General features: G+C 45.3%; 1 protein-coding gene across 5 annotated transcripts in view; it reads right to left on the bottom strand.

Moving 5' to 3' along the window:
* KANK1 (KN motif and ankyrin repeat domains 1) overlaps positions 1-18,621 on the bottom strand; it is a 276,823-nt gene that overhangs the window by 229,496 nt on the left and 28,706 nt on the right. For 3 of the 5 annotated variants that reach the window (XM_055092206.1, XM_055092207.1, XM_055092204.1), the window contains exon 1: positions 12,902-13,152. The exons of 1 other annotated variant lie outside the window; for it this stretch is intronic. The gene's annotated coding sequence lies outside the window, so the exon portion shown is untranslated. Of the gene's footprint in view, positions 1-12,901; positions 13,159-18,621 lie in introns of those variants that run through there. One more of the 5 variants, XM_055092208.1, reaches the window with a different exon arrangement.

Raw genomic sequence — 18,621 nt, forward strand, 5'->3', positions numbered from 1 at the left:
GCCGCAGTGGCTCACGCCTGTGATCCGAGCACTTTGGGAGGCCGAGGCAGGCAGATCATGAGGCCAGGAAATCGAGACCATCCTGGCCAACATGGTGAAACCCTGTCTCTACTCAAACTACAAAAATTAGCTAGGCATGGTGGTGCATGCCTGTACTCCCAACTACTTGCGAGCCTGAGGCAGGAGAATTGCTTGAACAGTCAGAAGTTGCAGTAGCTGAGATCACGCCACTGCACTCCAGCCTGGGCAACAGAGCGAGACTCCGTCTCAAAACAAAAACAAACACAAACAGCTTGCTGAATTTTGGAAGGATAACTAATAGCTCCCTCGTGGCTCTGAGCCCACCAAAAAACACAAGAGGGATGTGTGTGTGTGTGTGTGTGTGTAGAGGGTGATGAAGAATAGAAACCACACTCAGATGCACACGTGGCAGGGCATCTGGGGCCAAACCTCATTAGGACAAATTTCTTCGTAACCCAAGTGTTCAAACTTACACTGATGGAGGCATGAAATGCCTAATCACCTGAAGGACAGGTACCCCCCAGCGGGCTGCTAAGCCACTATAATGATAACTAGTGAATCAATAGCTTCATGCAGATCTGACAGCCTTAGTATGCTACTGATAAAATGATCCATATTCATTCAACAAATATTTTTGAATGCCTATGAAGTATAACCTAGTAACTCCCCTCCCACCTGGGCACATCATAAAAGGCCTTGCTATTCCTCAAGCCAGTGTCTCTGCACTGCACTTCGCACCCACATTTCTGTCATTCCCAGCATTATGAACAATTTCCAGATCCCACTCTACAGCCAAAACCGCTCCCCTTCCCTCCCCACTGACTCTAATAAAGACCCACCAGAAAGAACATCACTAAGTTCACATGATCTCATTTGGGAGCTAGCCCTGAATTCCCTAAACTTTAAAAAAGTAAAAACAATATACAACTTTCATCAGCAGTTATTTGAATTGCTTCTCCCAACTGTTTCATGCCAGAGCTGAGAAACTGTGATGAATTAAGCAATCTTCAATCATGTCTCTCAACCACCTTTCCTTGATAGGAATTCAGCAAACTTTCCTCCTACTCCTGAATTATAACTTCAAAAGGAGTTAAAAGTTTGGTGTCTCTCTGGAGGCAGAAAAATCTTATTCTGCCTCCAAGGTCAGAAGCCTGAATTCTCCAAAAACCCTTTAGATAATCTGACCCAGGACATAGTCTTGCCACCAAGAGGCCAAACAACACCTGTAAGTACCTTACAGATACTTAAGACCACCTTGTGTCTGTCCCCTGATCAGCAATACACCAATAATATTTAAGGGAAGATGGAATATATGCCCAGAAGTACAAAGCTAGATGACAGCTGCATGTTGGATTCCTAAAGACACATACAGGCCTTAAAAAGAAACAACTGAGAGAATAAAATAGGTGCCCAGAATAAAAGCTAAAGGAAGAAATCTCAAAATGTCAACAGGAAATAAATCAAAACGAACTCAAACACATCAAACCACATGTGAGGTTTCCTTGAAACTATGCATTTCATTTGCTAAGAAGTGACAAAAACTTAACAGCACTGCCATCGAAGCCTCACAATATATAGCTTATCCCTACGTTAACAATTCCCCTTTTACCCTTTAAAAAATGGTGCATCAGGATCTCAAGTTTTCTTTTACATTTATGTGGAAATTTAATTCCTGGAAACTATAGAACATGATTCAAATTCTCCTATAAAAATGTCAAAGTGAAAGGCAAAAATAAATAGACTGATTTAACAAATTAGAAAAGTTGAAAGAGTAATACAGTATGAGCAGTTTCATCCTTTAAATACCTTAATTCTCAGAACTAGTAGAGTTATCCATAAACTTCTGTTCTTTAAATTTTTATTAGAAGTAAATTCCTTGAAATACATCTCTCATAAAACTAAAAGAAAAAAACACAATAAATGAGTGTAGAGAAACAGAAAAGCTAGAGTGGTTAAACAACTGATACAATGTCTCCAGATGAATTCTTTAACTGGCTTTTTTTTCTTTTTTTGAGACGGAGTCTCGCTCTTTCACCCAGGCTGGAGTGCAGTGGCACGATCTCGGCTCACTGCAAGCTCCGCCTCCTGGGTTCACGCCATTCTCCTGCCTCAGCCTCCCGAGTAGCTGGGACTACAGGCGCCCGCCACCACGCCTGGCTAATCTTTTGTATTTTTTTAGTAGAGATAGGGTTTCACTGTGTTAGCCAGGATGGTCTTGATCTCCTGACCTCATGATCCACCCGCCTCGGCCTCCCAAAGTGCTGGGATTACAGGCGTGAGCCGCTGCACCCGGTCAAACTAGCTTTGTTTTTCTACTTTGCTATGCAATAAAATAAAAAGTATGAACGCTTTTTGAGCTGTTCATCTTCATTAGTCATCTAGGGAATCAATAACACATGTTTACCAGATTAGCTAAAATAAGACAACAGACAATAACAAGCACTGTAGTGCAACTGAAACTCATACACCACTGCTGGGAATATCACTTGATAAAACCACTCTGACAGTACCTACTCCAGTTGAACTGCATGGCCCAAAAATTGCACTCCTAGATATATATCTAACTTAAATGTGTAGCTATATTCACCAGAAAATACATACAAAATCATTCATGACAGTACTGTTCATACTGGTCCAAAACTAGAAACCTAATGTTCATGCACAATAGGATGAACAGCAGTATATTCACATGATGGAACACTATACAGCAATGAGCATGAACCCATAACCACATACAACATGGATCAATCTCACAAATATAACATGGAGAGAAGCTAGACACGAAAGAGTACATGCTCTGCGATCTCAGGTACATAAAGTTCAAAAACTGACTAAACTGATCTATGATATTAGAAGTAAGGATACCCTTGGGGCAAGAGTTGTGACTAGAAGGGGATATGACACCAAGATGGTTAGATTGGTCTGTGGCTCCATTTGGGTAAAGGAGATGAGGGAGTATTTGGCAGAAAAGTGAGCTGAACCATCTCATAACAGGGATAATCCCATCCCCTAAAAAGGGCTACCCTGAAGCTATTATTTTTATAGGAAAAAGCAGCTTTATTGAGATGAATAGGAAGGAAGGAAGGGAGGGAGGGAGGGAGGAAGGGAGGGAGGGAGGGAGAGAGGAAGGGAGGGAGAGAGGAAGGGAGGGAGGGAGAGAGGAAGGGAGGAAGGGAGGGAGGGAGAGAGGGAGGGAGAGAGGAAGGGAGAGAGGAAGGGAGGGAGGGAGGGAGAGAGGAAGGGACGGAGGGAGAGAGGAAGGGAGGGAGGGAGAGAGGAAGGGAGAGAGGAAGGGAGGGAGGGAGAGAGGAAGGGAGAGAGGAAGGGAGGGAGGGAGAGAGGAAGGGATGGAGGGAGAGAGGAAGGGAGAGAGGAAGGGAGGGAGGGAGAGAGGAAGGGAGGGAGGGAGAGAGGAAGGGAGAGAGGAAGGGAAGGAGGGAGAGAAGGAAGGAGAGAGGGAGGAAGAGAGGGAGGGAGGGAGGAAGAGAAGGAGGAAGAGAAGGAGGGAGAGAGGGAGGAAGAGAGGGAGGGAGTAAGAGAAGGAGGGAAGGAGAGGAGTAGGACAGAAAAGAGAAAAGGTGAATACAGTATTTATGTTTCATTTCAACTTTTGTTCTTTGAGACGGAGTCTCGCTCTGTCACCCAGGCTGGAATGCAGCGGCGTGATTTTGACTCACTGCAACCTCCACCTCCTGGGTTCAAGCAATTCTCCTGCCACAGCCTCCCAAGTAGCTGGGACTACAGGTGTGCACTAGCAAGCCCAGCTAATTTTTGTATTTTTAGTAGAGATGGGGTTTTGCCATGTTGGCTATGGCTGGTCTTGAACTCCTGACCTCAAGTGATCTGCCTGCCTCGGCCTCCCAAAGTATCTACTTTTGTTCTAATTGCTTTTGTTCTATTTTTCCCCAAGGTCAAAGGGTGAACCAGTCAGAATTAACAACAGAAATCTGAAAAAATTTAGCCAAAAATATTATGCAGATATCAAACACAAATTCACATTCTTGCCACTAACCAAGTCAAATTTTATTAGTAAGACAAATATCAAAAGAGTTTATATCTGCAATATACAATGAATGCAAACCAACAAGACTAGAGGTTCTTATATGTTTCTTGGATGATAATTATAAAAAGGGATTCGTTATGTGTTCTGAGAGTTAAACTAAGCCCCATTGCTCAATTGTATTAACTAAATGAATCCAAAAAAAGAAAAAACCCAAAACACCTCCAACAGAGTTACAGGGCTCCTGACACTCTGTTTCCAATTAACTGATTGCTTTCGTAATGAAAAAAGCAAGAGAGCACTTATTTCTGACAGCACATCCACATACAAACACTCAACTCAACCATGTGTCTGTAATAAGATTCTTCATTGGTGAAAATATCATTTGCTTCCAGCATTCATAATTTAAATGCAAAGTGTAGGGAAGGAAAAGGCAAACAGGTATCTGAGTTTAAAAGCCAAAGAGAAAAAATAAAAACTGTCAAATTATGCCACCTGCTAGGCTCACAAAGAGGACACGCTCATAGGCAATTCCCATTTTTAGTGGCTGGAGTGTTTTAACCAGAGCCTCATTGTCAAGCCTCAACCATTTAAAGCTGCTTTTCTGCCATGTCCCTCCCCAACACCATACCCTTCAACAAACCTGAGTTTTCCATGTCTCTACGGCCTGGTAAAGAATGGACTGCTTTATTTTAAATCAGAAAGGTAACCAAAAGAAGACAACTAAAAATAATAAGGCAAAAATAATAAAATATCTAATAAAAACCAGGAGGCAGGGAGAAGAGGAAAGAGAGGTGTGAGGGAATATAAATTCCACTTCTTCCTTAGCAGGAAGTTAACAGACACTGTCAAATTTATGAACTCCAGCATAGACTGGCAGTATATTTTATCCTGCAAATTCTTTGACACTCCCATCAAGTGGCAGGTCGATGTCCCCTCTGCTTGAGCCTGAGCAAGTTTTGTGCTACAACCAATAGTTTGGCAAAAGGGAAATTATTAACTTCTGATAATATGTCATAAAAGGCCATGAAGCTTCCAACTGGTTTGCCCAAGGTGCTCCTAGCAGGGTATGATGGTTAATTGTATGTGTTGACTTGGAGGATGTTTTTGGATGAGATTCACATTTAAATCAGGTAACTATGGGTAAAAGAGACTGCCCTCCATAATGTGGCTGGGCCTCATGCAAACAACTAAAGGTATGAACTGAACAAAAAGACCGGCCTCCCTGAGCTGGAGGGAATTCTCCAGCAGAGCTCCTTCAGTCTTCTAGACTCTCCTCGTCTCCATCTGTTGGCCCACAATGCAGTATTTAGGACTAGCCCGCCTCCAAACTGAATAAGTCAATTCCTTGTTTTAAAAATCTTGTGTGTGTGTATATACATACATACACACACACACACACACACACACACACACACACACACACAACTGGTTATGTTTCTCTGGAGAGCCCTTAGTAACACATGAGGGAAGCCTGCTGCCACACAAGTTCAACTACCTGGAGCCACCATGCTGAAGTCACCATGAAGACATGTAGTTGCCATGAAGACAAATGAAGTCAACATGTGTAGGTGCTCTGCTCAACAGTCATTGCTGAGCCCAGCATTCCAGCTACTCCCACCAAGGCAGTAAGTCATGGGAGCAAAGCCTTTATGGACCCTGTGGACCAGCACATCCACCAGCTGGGTACCAGGGAATGACCTCAGTCAACACCGAAAGCAGCAGAATCACCCAGTCCAGCCCTGCCTGAATCCCTGACCCACAGAATCCAAAACACCATAAAACAAATTTTTGAGCCACTAAATTTTGGGGGGTAATTTGCTAAAATAACCACTAGAAGAACTAAAAACAGAAACAGCAGTTATCACACCTAAACCAAGACTGTAGCTGAGTTGGGACCAGACAAGAATGATGAGTTCTGTTTTTATTTTAAACCCTTTGTTGTTTATATTATTTACACTATGTGTGAGTATTAGAAATTCTATAATTCAGAAATTCAAAAATTAAGGGAATAACAGCAAACATGTTTAAAACTTACTGTATACCAATCACCCTTCTAAGTGTTCTTGAGTCTGGACAGGTTAGTGACTGCCTCAACCAACAGAGTTGGTTTTAACTCATTCAATCCTCACAAGAACCCAATAAAGGAGACACTTTTATTATCCCTGTTTATAGATGGGAAGTTCACACACAGAGAGGTTTAGTCACTGTGCCAAAGGTCACACAGCAAGCAACAGATCCTAGATTAAAAGTAGCCAGCCTGGGCCTACACCTACAATATTTCCACAGAGATCACCAGGCTGGCTCAGCAGTCACAAGTCACAGGAAGAAAGGTACAATCTCAAATGGCCATTCACCTGGGTCTCCAAGCATATGACTGACCATGGTATTATGTGTCAAGCACTGCCACCTTTTACTTTTTCAAAACCTATTGCCTAAATGCAGTGCCCTTTACTCTAATTCCCACCCATACACATTTTTCAAGGCCAAATCCCCCTAAATATCACCCAGATGTCTCTACTCAGCATTAATTTCTCCATCCCTTTCCTTTCCAGAGTGAACCTTTTATATCGATATTGAGTATTTCTAACATTTTGCCTATTAATACAATTTTGCATCATTATACATTCATTCCCTATGAACTCTTAGCTTTCTAGTCTCTGATTTCCCCCACCAGGGCCTTGCACATCATACAAATTTAAGTACTGTTTACTAAAGTTAAGTGATATTGGCTTATTCTGAATGAAGGCTGGTCTAGCAGCCTTCATCTTAGAGAAATGATCACTGAATTTTACCTGAGGGAAAAAGAGTTAAGATCTATAATTAGGCAAAGAAGCAGCCTACTGCATTCTAATCTCTGGCAGGTGTTTACCATTAAACCCCATGATGCTGACTTGAATGTACCAAACAGTTTTCTCCCAAAATCCTCCAAGTACTTTTTTTGCCTTATATATTAGTTCACTTATTTTAGGTATCTTCCAGAAAAAGAATGGTAAGGAAGCCAGCATCACCAACCCCACTGTCCAGTGGTCAACCAGGGCTCTCCCTATGCACCGCTGATCTCTCTCCTTGAGAAGGCTCAGTGTCTCTTTAGTGATGTCTGCTCCCTAGCCAATTTCTAGAGACTCCTTAAAGCTGAGGTCAAATCTTACTTTTGGGGGAAGCAGCTCCTAACCATCTAGACAAGAAAGACTTCTCCCTCAGAACTTAAACAAGCACTGCATTTGTAGAATGAACACTCCTTGGTCATGTGTAAGAATTTTGCCTAACCGGTATTTTTAATTATTAGATATAATTTCTGGACAATCAACTACTTATGGTATGATCCTTCTTATATCCTTTCAAGCTCTTGGCTCCATACCTTTGTAAACAGGACCATATAAAGAAAATTAATCAGTGATTCCTAAATGAAATTGCCACAAAGGTTCAATTTATGCTATTTTTAAAGAAGTTATCATGGTCAACCTCACCATTATTTTCAGAATTGCAATTTAACCCAATGAGACACCGTTTTGCAGGTAATATATTAGCAATTTAAAGATTTCTTAGACTGGGTGCAGTGGCTCACACCTGTAATCCCAGCACTTTTAGGAGGGCAAGGAGGGAGGATTGTTTGAGGCCAGGAGTTTGAGACCCGCCTGGACAACCTAGCAAGACCCCATCTCTACAATTAAAAAAAAAAAAGGAAAAATTAGCTGAGTGCAGTGGCACATGCCTGTAGTCCCAGCTACTCGGGAGGCAGGCTGAGGCGGGAGGATTGCTTGGGCCTAGCAGTTCACGGTTACGGCGAGCTCTGATCCTGTCACTGCACTCCAGCCTGGGTGACACAATGATATCCTGTCTCAAAACAATAAAAAAGATTTCTTTAATCAATTCCATATTAGGTTCAAGGATAACTCTGCAGGCAGCAGTTTAACAAAGATCCCAAGCCACATAAACAAAAATCTCAAATTTATGAAATACCCAAGAGGGAGGTAAAAACTATATGCACGAAGATGATTTCCACGACGGTATGTACTAGTAAAACACCAGAAATTAACACACATTTCTAATAAGAGGATTATTAAATGAAAGCATATCCTTAGGCATATGCAGGGATTAAAAAGTCAGAGACTGAAGCAATATTAAGATATTGTGTTAAGAAACAAAATACAAAATTGAATATTAGAATTGTGACTTCATAAAAACATGAACAGACATGGAAAAGCACTGGAAGTGAAGACAACAAATAATTAGTCTGCTAGGATGGGGTAAATATAGGTCATATTGGGCCAGTGGCTCACGCCTGTAATCACAGCACTTTGGGAGGCCAAGGTGGGTGGATCACGAGGTCAGGAGGTGGAGACCATCCCGGCCAACATGGTGAAACCCCGTGTCTACTAAAAGTACAAAAATTAGCCTGGCGTGGTGGCGTGTGCCTGTAGTTCCAGCTACTCGGGAGGCTGAGGCAGGAGAATAGCTTGAACTCAGGAGGCAGAGGTTCCAGTGAGTCAAGATCGCACCACTGCACTCATCCTGGTGACAGAGCAAGACTCCGCCTCCAAAAAAAAAATAATAAATAGGTCATATTTTGTCCATTTGCCAAACTCTGCAGATCTACTGCTCTTCCAATTTAAAAAGGACACAACAGAACTCTCTCACACTATGGGTAGAAGTATAAACTCTACAACCACTTCAGAAATCCGCTTGACTGTACCTCTAAACTGAATCCTAGTTTGGAACTGGGAAATTCTACTTCTGAATAGAATTTGTACAAATGTACACATTTGTATTGGATATTGTGTATCAAGACATGTACTAGAATTAGAATGTTCATAGTCACACTACTTACCATGTAAGAAACTGGAAACTATGTAAATGCCCCTCAAACCTAAAAATTGATAAATTGTAGTCATACAATTGAATATTACAAAGCAGTGAAAATAATTGAACTACAGCCACAAGCAACAACACAGCTGAATCTCACAAATATTGAGAAAGAAACCAGGATACTAAAAGCTATATACCGTGTGAGTCTGTGTAGAGCATGAAAACAGATAAAACTAATCCACAGTTGGCAGAACGGTTACTCTTCGGGAGGGGCAGTGATTGGACAAGAGTATAGGGGCACTTCTGCAATGCTGGCAATATTTTGGTTCTTTCCGTGAGTACTTGTTATATGTTTATGTTCACTTTGTGACAATTTGTGAAGATGTACTCTTAAGATGTATAGCTACAGGCTGGGCACAGTGGCTCACGCCTGTAATGCCAGCACTTTGGGAGGCCAAGGCAGGAGGATCACCTGAGGTCGGGAGTTCGAGACCAGCCTGACCAACATGGAGAAACGCCGTTTCTACTAAACATACAAAATTAGCCGGGCATGGTGGCACATGCCTGCAATCCCAGCTACTCAGGAGGCTGAGGCAGAGAATCGCTTGAACCTGGGAGGCAGAGATTGCAGTGAGCTGAGATCACCCCAATGCACTCCAGCCTGGGCAAGAAGAACGAAACTTCATCTCAAAAAAAAAAAAAAAAGGGCTGAGCAGGGTGGCTCACGCCTGTAATCCCAACACTTTGGGAGGCAGAGGGGGATGGATAACCTGACGTCACGAGTTCGAGACCAGCCTGGCCAACATGGTAAAACCCCGGTCTCTAACAAAAATACAAAAATTAGCCAAGTGTGGTGGCGCATGCCTGTAATCCCAGCACTTTGGGAGGCTGAGGTGGGCGGATCACAAGGTCAGGAGTTGGAGACCAGCCTGACCAACACGGTGAAACCCCGTCTCTACTAAAAATACAAAAACTGGCATGGTGGCTCACACCTGTAATCCTGACACTTTGAGAGGCCGAGGTGGGCACATCACGATGTCAAGAGATTGAGACCATCCTGGCCAACATAGTGAAACCCTGTCTCTACTAAAAATACAAAAATTAGCTGGGTGTGGTGACACGGTGCCTGTAGTCCCAGCTACTCGGGAGGCTGAGGCACGAGAATCGCTTGAACCCGGGAGGCGGAGGTTGCAGTGAGCTGAGATCGCGCCACTGCACTCCAGCCTGGCAACAGATCGAGACTCCATCTCAAAAAAAAAAAAAAAAATTAGCCGGGCATGGTGGCAGGTGCCTGTAATCCCAGCTACTTGGGAAGCTGAGGCAGGAGAATCGCTTAAACCTGGGAGGCGGAGGTTGCAGTGAGCTGACACTGTGACATTGCACTGTAGCCTGGCTGACAAGAGCAAAACTCCGTCGGCAGGGCTGGGGGTGTGGGACATGTATACCTATGGTACGCTCATCTTGTTTTGAGAGAGGATATTGCTCGGTCATCTAGGCTGGAGTGCAGTGGCATGATCATAGTTCACTGCAGCCTCAAACTCCTGGGCTAAAGCAATCCTCCTGCTTCAGCCTCCCAAGTAGCTGGGACTACAGGTGCATGTGCCACCATATCCGGTTATTTTTTATTTTTTTTGTAGAGACGGAGTCTCGCTATGTCAATGTTCTACATTACCAAAAAAAAAAAAAAAAAAAAGATGGCATAAGCTGTCACCCATGCAACAGGCCTAAAACTTCCCGAAACACTTGAAAACAAGTTGACTTTTCTTATTGAAGGGTGAGTGAGAAGTGTAGTGGATGTTGCATAATTTGGATAGCTTCAACTCTCCTTACTAAAAATGATTTTTAAAACATGCACACATTATCCAACAAAAAGCCAAAGTGAAGTGTCCAACTTTTCACAGAGCCACTCTGCTGTTTCAGAATCTGCTCACCCTATAGTTACTCCATCTCAACAGTCCTCAGCTCCCACAAGCACCGCCCCTTTCGGCCATTATCCCATTCCTCTTCCCAGTTCCTTGCACTGCCCCCAACTAGATCCTTTTCCATCCTCCTCCTCCCACCTGGGATAAAAAGTTAATAATGTATGCACACATTAACTCAGAACTATTTGTGAACTGATACTCATGAAATGAAACTAGTCTTGAATGTATCAATTCCAGTGGCCATTTGCCTGTGGTTTTTTGGTTTCTTTCTTTGGGGCCAGTTTGGATGTTTTAAAAAATTATTTTTAAGCCTAGTCTTTTTTCCTTCTAACATTCCCTGCCGAGCGCGCGCGCACACGCACACACACACACACCCAGAACTCACTTTCGCTGAGGCAGAACCTCGACTAGAGTGATTTATGGACTTGGCAAGTCTAGAGCCCAGAAAGCATCCCTGTGCCCTAAGGGGATAAAATGTATTCCCAACTTGTGGGTCTCTACAGGAGGCAATTATTCCTCTACTGGCAGCTTCTCTTCCATCCTTACTCATTTTAACCTCCCCATAGGACAGCCAATACTTAATTTTTCTTCCATTGCTTCAGCAGCACCTTTCCCCAAACCTATTAACAGAAAAAGGATCAAAGTTAATCATCTCTCAGTTTTCTCACTCAGTCTCTATCTTAGAAAAACTTCCTAAGTAGCTGCCTTAAAATGAGGGAGAAGGGCTGGGAGATGGAAGAATGACTGCTAATCGGTATAGGGGTTCTTTTTGGGGGCAACGAAATGGAATTAGATGGTAGTGATGATTTCATAACTTTACGGATATATTAAAAACCACTGAATTTTGACCTTAGAAGAGTAAATTTATATGTTTATTACACTTCAATTTTTTTTAAATAAAACGTGCTCAACATTTTAGTAGAGAAAGTTGGATGAAAGGAGAAACTGGCAGATGAACAGCTACTTAGCTGTTACGCCACCTAAAAATGAACTTGAATACACTCAGGAATTCAATATAAGCAAACAGACCCTAATCTCCATTCAGCTCCAGAGGTGGGGGGCAATGAAGGTGAGGAAAGGAACTGCACGATTCTACATCTGGATGATTAAGCTTCCTTATTAGTCTCGGGTATCAGGGTCTAATAGAATCCATTATTTAATAAGATGGGCTGACCCTCTGCAGAGGCCATGTGCAGAAAGCGAGCGCTGGCGGACGCCATAAACTATTAACGCTAACACGGCCAAGGCCTTCACTAGGTCATGCTCGTGCAGCACGGCTCGTGCTGACCTGCAAGAGCCACCAACAACAGCTGCCTCTGAAAGTTCCACGGGACCCAGGTGAAGGAGATGAACGGTCAAGGAGCAGTGGCTGCTGCGAGCGCCACTGCGTGTTGCCCAAAGCGGCACAGAAAACGGAACATTCGGGGACAAGCCCGCTTGAGGGCCCCTACACCTTCCCTCGACCTGGAACCGCGGGACCTCCGAAACCCACGCTGTCCGCGCCGGCTTGGGCCGCCCCCAGAGGCCGGCCCTGAGCGCCGCAGCGCCCACAGCCCTCCCCCACCTCCCCGCCCTCCAACCCCGGCCGAAGCCATCTCGGAGTTGGCGGAGGGCGACCCGAAGCCACCTGCCCCTCTGGGGCCGAGGATAAAGGGGTCTTGACCGCCACTCCCTCCTGCAAAGGGCAACATCGAACTCCACGGAGAGCCGCTTCCGAGAGGGTCCCCCATTCCACCCTGGGCTAGGGAAGGGCCCAGAGGCATCCAAGGGCCAGAGCGCCGGGCCGGGGTAGGCAGGCGCCCGCACCTTCCCGCCGGCCGGCCCAGCCCGAACTTTCTCGCCGCTCTGTGCCCGGCGCGCCTCTCCCTCTTCCAGACCGGCCGAGCTCCGCCGCTGCCGAGCGCGCCAAACTCCGACGGCCGCGGGGCCGACGCCACCTCTCCGACCCCTCCCTAGGACCGCCCCGAGGCCGCCGGGTTCACCCGGACGCGCGGGAGCCCGCGGGGGCTGCCCTCCGCCACCGCCACGGCCGCCGTGCAACCCCGGCGCGCGCCAAGTTGGCTCCGCGCGGGGCCAGCCCGAGGCAGAGGTAGGGGCCCTGCGCTCCGGGACAACCTCGCCGCGGCACGGGGCGCAGCGCGGCACTCACCTTCAGCCGCTCCTCCCGACCTGCCGGCCGTTCGCTCGCTCCGCCGCGGACCCGGAGCTCGGGGAAGGGCGGGGCGCAGGGGGCGGAGTCGGCCCCGGCTGGCAAGCGCCAGAATTAAACCCTGAATCGCGCAGCAGCCGCCGGGCTCTGCGGCCGCTGCCGGGGCGGGGAAGCCGGGGCTGCTCCCTCAGCCCACAGGACGCCCGGCTCTCCGGGGGGCGCTCTTTGTACCGCGGAGCCGGCCGCGGGCGGACCCCAGTGCGCCTGCGCGCCGCTGCAACTCCACCAGGCCCACCAGGCACCTTCGTGCACCTTCGTGCACCTTCGCCGCCTCGCCCGGCCCGCGGGCCTCGCCGCGGCGAGACCTAAGCAGGAGAACTTCCTCCACCCCGGTTCGCTCCTTCTACCAACCCGTATTTACCACCTCCATCCTCGCACACACACCCGCAAGGGGAAAAGAAATCCACCCCCTGTGAGACGGTGCGGTCCTCCCACCTCCGGCTGGGGCGGGGGTCCCGGCAACGAGGCTGGCCTGCTCGACGTCCACCCCCAGCGCCTTTGTACCTCCTCTCCCTCCCCGGGTGAGGGGGACTGGAGCGTGCAGAGCTCTGTTTCCTGCAGGTGCCTCATCAGCACGGTCGCCCCGGCGGCCAGAAACCTCCCGCCTCCGAGGGCACCTCCCTTGTGACCTCCGTGCATTCGCCCTGGCTCGGCTGCAGGACAGAGTCCTCGGCGGAAAGGGGAGGATGCGTGTTCAGAAGGTTGCGGGTCTCTGGGGACTCCACGGAAGACCCAGTGCCTGCCTCGGGGGCTCAGGATTGAACTGGCTTCCTAGTTCAGTCCCAAATACTCCATTTGGAGCAATCCAGTAGGTCCATGAGAAATAGTAGGGATTGAGAAGCTGTGACTTTAGTCTTTCAAATTGAAGGTGGCTTGAATAAACAGAAGAAGAGCTTGGGAACGGAAGGAGCGACTTTATGAAAACCAGGTATTACTTAAAAACAATGTGAGCTCTCCAGTCAACTGATTTTCTTAAGGGAGAGAGCCCTCCCCTCACCCCCAAGCTCTCCAGCACCGCACACATCCAGCAGGGCGTTACACACGCTCAGTCTTTTTTGTAAGTGTGCAAGTGAAGAGCCATCAAACTTCACAAGGCGACCTGCTTGCCTCTGGGGAGAAGACGCTGCTTCTCCACAGTTCACAAGGAAGCACACCTGCAAATTCCTGAACTTGATGGCTCCTGACTGTTGAGGGAATAGGCAAAGGGCAGCCGGAAGATACGTGAAGGCAGGAAACCTCATGTTGAATCTCAGCCCCTTTGCCAGCTCACTGGGTGGCAGTAAGCAAACTCTTTCCTCCTCCTGGGCCTTGTTTTTTCATCCGTAGAGTAGGGCATTTGGATGCAGTAGATATTTTCTAAAATCCCCCCCCACCACCACCCCGCCCCAAATGTCTACTCTTCTATGAAAAGGAGAATTGTTTCCACGGTGATAAGGGATGAGATATCAGAGGCAGGAAGACTCCTGCATTTAAAAAGTGCTCGTGGGCCAGGCGCAGTGGCCCAGGCCTATAATCCTCACACTTTGGGAGGCCGAGACAGGTAGATCAGTTGACCCCAGGAGTTCTGGGCAATACAGTGAAATTCTGTTTTCACCAAAAAAAAAAAAAAAATCAGCTGGGCGTGATGGCGCGCGCCTGTAGTCCCAGCTACTCTGGAGGCTAAGGTAGGAGGATCGCCTGAGCCCTGGAGGTCGAGGCTGCAGTGAGCAGAGATTGAGCCACTGCATTCTAGTCCAGGCTACAGAGTGTGACCCTGTCTCAAAAATAAATAAATAAATAGTGCCCTCGACCGGGTGCGGTGGCTCACACCTATAATCCCAGCACTTTGTGAGGCCGAGATGGGTGGATCACTTGAGGCCAGGAGTTCAACACCAGCCTGGCCAACATGGTGAAACCCGATGTCTACTAAAAAATACAAAAAAATTCGCTGGGCGTGGTGACGTGCACCTGTAATCCCAGCTACTCGGGAGGCTGAGGCAGGAGAATCCTTGAACCCGGGAAGCGGAGGTTGCAGTGAGCCGAGATCATGCCACTGCACTTCGGCGTGGGCGACAAAGCACGACTCTAAGAAAAAAAAAAAAAGTGCGCTTCATCCCCAGAATTCCCAGCCTTCACCTCTCCTTTATTTCTCCCTCTTTGCATTTGGTCAGTAAACATTGATAGGCCCTCAAGAGTAAGCAAAACGAATCAATCAAAAGTATGGCAGATTCTGAATTTTTAGTGGATTTATACTTGAAATTTCATTTTTAATTTAGTTATTTTATTGACATACAATTCACATGCCATACAATTTACTCCCAAAATGTATAATTCAGTGGTTTTGAATATATTCCCGAAGTCACGCAACCATCACCACTAATTCCAGAACATTAACATCCCAGTAAGAAACCCCATACCCATTAGTCACTCCCCATTCCTCCCTACTCCCAGCCGCTGGCTACCACTAATTTACTTTCTGTCTCTATGGATTTGCTGATTCTGGACGTTGCATATAACTAGGAACATAACAACATGCTACTAGCTTCTTTCACTTAACATAATAGTTGCAAGGCTCACCCATGCTGTGGTATGTTTCAGTACTTTCTTCCTCCCCCTACCCATTATACCATTTACTGATGATAGACTTATACTGGAAAACTGTCACAAAAGAACAATCTTTGAATAGAACCGTTTACTAAGTGAAACATTTCTTGAAATATAACATGCGAAAGATTGTCAAACATGTCAGCATAGAAGCCCTTGGATTTATATAAAGACTCTCGGTTGGGCGCTTGTGCCTATAATCCCATCATTTGGAGATCCCAAAGCAGGAGGATAGCTTGAGCCCAGGAATTTGATTGAGACCAGCCTGGGCAATAAAGTGAGACCTCATCTCTATTTTTTAAAAAGTAACAATTAAGAAAATTAAAATACTCTCAGCAGTAATTTTCACAAATTCCAATCGATATCATATCAAGCAATTGGGGTGTGTGTGTGTGTGTGTGTGTGTGTGTCTGTGCGTGCGCGAATACCTGTATCTGGGAACGATGAACCATATTTTAGCTGGGCTTCTTGGAATAGATTTGCTCACACTGAGATATATGAAAGAAAAGAATTATTTTTAGTCAATAGATAAGCCCTTAGCTATAAATGAAGGCAACAAATAGCTTCTAAATATAGAATGGTCTATTCAACACTATTTTTTTTTAATAAAGTTTGTGATTGGTTCTTGGTGCCTTGATTTATTTCTTCTCATTTTCAAGAAAAGATGGAGACTGGTACTGAAAACCTTGGGGGCAGACACCTTATTGAGGCCACTTTAACCAGTCAGTGCGTTGTTTGGTCCTTGCTGTAAGTTCTTGCCACGGATTTAAAAATGAACTTTTAAGAGTTTTAAAGTCCTAAGTTGCAACCAACTGTTTTGTGGTGGATGAACTTTTTAGAGTTGGTGGTCTAGAATTTCATTTATATTTTCCAGCATTGCTCCAAATCCATTTTGAAGCATTTTGCTCAAGCTTGAAAGAACCAGAATTGGGTTTTTTTTTTCTTTTTTCTCAACTTTTATCTACAAGAGATGTCTGAAGACTCAGTGAATCAGAAAGTTTTGGCTGTCCCACTCTCAGTATAGCTTTGGAGGCAGAAAGTCGTTCAGTAACTGCTGGAGTACAGAAAGTAGTTTGTAACTTTGACCTCTCTTTTTGTATAGTCATATGTTGTAATCTTTCCATTGCCAATAATAGAGCTTTCTGAAGGTTCCCCTGTTGCTTTCCAATTTTCAGATTTTGTGAGGGCCTCATCTGTGCAAGTCCAGGGTATTGAAGCTCCGTAGGAGGGAGAAAATCAGGGTATGGAAAAACTTCACTTGGCTCCTCTGTGAAAGATTCTACAACATTTTCTGTTGTTTCTGGCTTTCAGTTTAGGTCCCTCCTTTAAATATAATTGAATAAAGTATCCTTTGCCTTTTCGTTTTCTGATAAATCACCTTCATATGTTAAATTTCCTTCCACGCTGCTGTTTCCATATTTCAGTTTCCAATTTGGAGCAAACAAAGTTTCACTTGTTGTTTTCTGTAGTTGAACATGAATTAACATGGGGCTCATTTTCATCCTTAAAAAAGTCTTCATCAGCATAGGGCCAGCAGAGACCTAATGGCATCTGCAGTCCAGGATAAGAACCAACTTGCTCATCAACTGAAGCACTTGTTAATGAGTGGTTCCGAGTGAAGAGCCTTATGGAGTTACCAGTTACATTAAAGCCAGTTTCCATTACAGATTTTTTGAAATTCCTATTATCTATGGGATCTCTTTCAGTAAGAGGATAATTCCATAACTGACATGTCACTTGTTTATTATTCTTGTTAATTTTGCTTCATGAGAGATGTTTGACACATGTAGGTTACTGCCACAGTTGTAACTATTTTTTCTCCCCATTTTGTTATAGCTGCTTGAAGGAGTTAAAAATATGCTACTCTAGCATGTTGACCATTTTGAGTTAAAGGCGCTTAAAAAACAGCAGGTGCAAGAAGATCAATCTACCCTTCCTTCTGTTTCTTAAAAGCAGCAGATAAAATTCCCATGCAAAAGATGTTCTCTCTCTACCAGAAGGAAATATTATCATCATCAAGGAGGGGAAGAGTCTGAGGGAAATATTACAAACAAACTTGTTAGACTAATCCTTATCCTCTTCACCACTTCTTCACCAATTAACTAGCAAGCCCCTTTTCCTTGTCACATTTTCATAATGTACTTCTCTTTGTCTAAATCAGTATATACATGTTCATCTCTAATTGCATCTTTGGGTCTTCATTTCCTTGTAAAGTCTCCTATGCCACACAAAACTTGTGTTAAATTCGTATGCATTTCTCCTATTGATCTATGTCAATTTAATTCTCAGTTTTAGCCAAAAGTCCCCAAAAGGGTACAGGTAAAAAAGTTTCCCCTTCGTGCTCCTCAGGGCTTTTCCTGTTTTTAAGGTGTCTCAGGCCCAGATGTCCTTTCCAGAGTCCTCTTCCCTGGCCCCTGCTTCAAGTACAAGGTAAATGATTTAGCAGGAGCCCCCTCTGCAAGGATGGCAGTTGGTAGCAGCCTTGTCGGCGGTGGAGCATCTTCAAGGTCTGGGGGCTGGCAATAGTGGAACTGTGGCAGCAGGAATTGGGCCCAGGGATGCCAGCTTCATCTGGGGCTGTGGCTCCTGGGGCTTCAGTACATCTTTCCTTTTTATTGCTGGACAATATTCTATTGTATGGATGTACCACATTTTGTTTATCCATTCATCCTTTGATGGACATTGAGGTTGTTCCACTTTGGGCTATTATTAATAATGCTGCTATGAATATTCAAGTGCATGTTTTTGAATAAACATGTTTTCCTCTCTCTTAGGTATATATCTAGGAATGGAATTTCTTGGTCATATGATAACTCTGCGTTTAACTTTTTTTTTTTTTTTTTTGAGACAGAGTCTTGCTCTGTCGCCCAGGTTGGAGGGCAGTGGTGTGATCTCGGCTCACTGCAAGCTCCGCCTCCCAGGTTCATGCCATTCTCCTGCCTCAGCCTCCCGAGTAGCTGGGACTACAGGCGCTCGCCACCACGCCTGGCTAATATTTTTTTATTTTTAGTAGAGACAGGGTTCCACTGTCCTAGCCAGGATGGTCTTGATCTCCTGACCTCGTGATCCACCCTCCT

Source organism: Pan paniscus, chromosome 11 (genome assembly GCF_029289425.2).
Source record: "Pan paniscus chromosome 11, NHGRI_mPanPan1-v2.0_pri, whole genome shotgun sequence".
Classification (NCBI taxonomy): domain Eukaryota; kingdom Metazoa; phylum Chordata; class Mammalia; order Primates; family Hominidae; genus Pan; species Pan paniscus.